General features: G+C 45.2%; 1 pseudogene; it reads right to left on the bottom strand.

The window, feature by feature from the left end:
• Positions 1-1,524: 1,524 nt before the first annotated feature.
• On the bottom strand, positions 1,525-2,635 carry LOC132416659 (ras-related protein R-Ras2 pseudogene; annotated as a pseudogene).
• Positions 2,636-3,005: the final 370 nt, after the last annotated feature.

Raw genomic sequence — 3,005 nt, 5'->3', positions numbered from 1 at the left:
ATTGTCACAAATGGCAAGATTTCATTCTTTTTTATGGCTGAGTAGTAGTCTATTACATATATATATATATATATATATATGCATGCCATATCTTCTTTACCTATTCATCTATTGATGTGCACTTAAGTTGCTTCTATATCTTCGCTATTGTAAATAATGCTGCAATGAGCACTGCAGTGCATGTATCTTTTTGAATTGGTGTTTTTGTTTTCTTCAGATATATATCCAGGAGTGGAATTGCTGGATCATATGGTGGTTCTTTTCTTCGTTTTTTGAGAATCCCCCACTCTGTTTTCCATAGTGGTTACTCCAATTTACATTCCTACCAACATTGCATGAGGGTGCCCTTTTCTCCACATCCTCACCAACACTTGTTGTTTCTTGTCCTTTTTTTTTTTCGCGGTATGCAGGGCTCTCCCGCCGCAGAGCACAGGCCCTGGACGCGCAGGCCCAGCGGCCATGGCCCACGGCCCCAGCCGCTCCGCGGCACGTGGGACCCTCCTGGACCGGGGCACGAACCCGTGTCCCCTGCATTGGCAGGCGGACTCCCAACCACTGCGCCACCAGGGAAGCCCTCTTGTCCTTTTGATAACAGCCATTCTGATAGGTGTGAGGTGGTGTCTCATTGTGGTTTTGATTTGCATTTCCTGGATGATTAGTTATGTTTACCACCTTTTCAGGTGCTTGTTGGCCTTCTGTATGTCTCCTTTGAAAAATTCCTATTCAGGTCTTCTGCCCATTTTTTAATCAAACTGTTTGGGCTTTTTTGATATTGAGTTGCATGAGCTCTTTGCATATCAACCCCTTATGGAACATATCTTTTGAAAATATCTTCTCCCATTCATTAGGTTGCCTTTTCACTTTGTTGGTGGTTTCCTTTTTTTTTTTTTTTTTTTTGCGGTACGCGGGCCTCTCACTGTTGTGGCCTCTCCCGTTGCGGAGCACAGGCTCCAGACGCGCAGGCTCAGTGGCCATGGCTCACGGGCCCAGCCGCTCTGCGGCATGTGGGATCTTCCCAGACCGGGGCACGAACCCGTGTCCCCTGCATCAGCAGGCGGACTCTCAACCGCTGCGCCACCAGGGAAGCCCGGTGGTTTCCTTTGATATGCAAAAGCTTTTTAGTTTGATGTAGTCCCACTTGTTTATTTTTGCTTTTGTTTCTCTTGCCTAAGGAGACATATCCAAAAAAAACTTTGCTAAGACTGATGTCAAAGAGTGTACCACCTATATTTTCTTCTAGGACTTTTATGGTTTCAGGTCTTACATTTAAGTCTTCAATTCATTTGAGTTCATTTTGTATATGGAATCAGCTAATTTTTGAAGCATCCTTAGTGTTTCCTTTAAATCTGTCTTGAAATGACCATAAGGTTAGCTTCATGGAAAGGATTAACCAGCTTCTTGGTCTAAGGCTACCAGGAACATTTGTCTAAGGCTAGAAAGGTACCAATATGATGTAAACTGTAAGGAGAGAAGAAGAAGATGCAGGCTTTTCCTGGCAGTGGGTAGCTAAAACTCAAATAATTCTTAGAAAATGACACAATGGCAGCTTTTCTTGTCTTTTTCTTTCCTCGTTGGTGAAGAAAGACATTCCCACTCTTGAAATTTCCTTATAACCCAGACAAGTTCATGGAAACCTTGATCTACGTTCATCCTAATCTTTGCTGACACCCCCACAGTATGTTACCTTAAGTTGTGGGTTAACTGCTATTCTGCCTACATTACCTGTCTATGATGATCCAGGTCTGCTTTATTACCAATTAAAATCATTGGAACTCATCATGATCCTTTACTCTGAGAGTCTGTCTTTGAAACTCACAGATTTCTTCAAAACTGTTTCTATGTATGTCTGAAAAGAGCAATAGGAAGCCCTCATCAGTTCTCAGGAACTGTTCTCTTATAGCTCCAAACTTCTTGTCCTATTGTATCCAGAACATCTAACTGGGCTGCTCTGTCATCTATCACACACACACAAAGCAGCTGGTTGGCTCACAATCTGTTACAAAAGAGGACTGTATGAGTCGGATGGGGAGCGCCAACTTGCCCAAGCCACCCCACCATCCACCACCAACTGGTACTTCTGGCCAGAGCTGTTAGGTCAGTGTGCCACCACCACCAGGATGCTCAGAGTCCAGCCTGGCCACTGAGCTGCCACCTGACCTAGGTCTAGCTCTGGGGACATGTGGGACCCGCAGGCGTCCAGGGTCTGGTGGCTTCGCAGCACTCCTGGGGCTGGCCGGTCAGGCCCAAGGGGTGGAGAAGCGGGGTGAACTCAGGGGCCAGGAGCGTCAGGGGCCAGGGTCTCACTCCTCTACACCTCTCTGTAGCACCTGCCCACAACTAATTTCAATATATGTGTGATGAACAGATAATAATAGGGTTAACAATAATAACAACAACTGAATTCAGTACTATATAAAATGTCAGTACAAAGGAAGAAGGAATTGACTGTGCCAGATGCAGTGAGTGGTTATTGAAGTATTCATAAAGGATATAGAGAGCTGTGCCTTTCTTTTTCCCATTGAGATATAATTGACATATTACATTGTGTAATATTAAGGTGTACAACATGTTGACTTGATACACTTCTATATTGCAAAATGATTACCACCGTGGCATTAGCTAATACCTCTGTCATCTCACATACTACCATTTCTTTTTTTTTTAAATTTGTTTATTTTTGGCTGCATTGGATCTTCGTTGCTGCACACGGGTTTTCTCTCCTTGCGGGGAGCGGGGACTGCTCTTTGTTGTGGTGCGCGGGCTTCTCATTGCCATGGCTTTTCCTGTTGTGGAGCTTGGGCTCTAGGTGCACAGGCTTCAGTAGTTGTGGCACTTGGACTTCAGTAGTTGTGGCTCGCAGGCTCTAGAGTGCAGGCTCAGTAGTTTTGGTGCACTGGCTTAGTTGGTCTGTGGCATGTGGGATCTTCCTGGACCAGGGATCAAACCTGTGTCCCCTGCATCGGCAGGCAGATGCTTAACCACTGTGCCACCAAGAAAGTCCCCTG

This window comes from Delphinus delphis, chromosome 1 (assembly GCF_949987515.2).
Source record: "Delphinus delphis chromosome 1, mDelDel1.2, whole genome shotgun sequence".
Taxonomy (NCBI): domain Eukaryota; kingdom Metazoa; phylum Chordata; class Mammalia; order Artiodactyla; family Delphinidae; genus Delphinus; species Delphinus delphis.
This window is presented reverse-complemented; position numbering and strand designations above follow the sequence as displayed.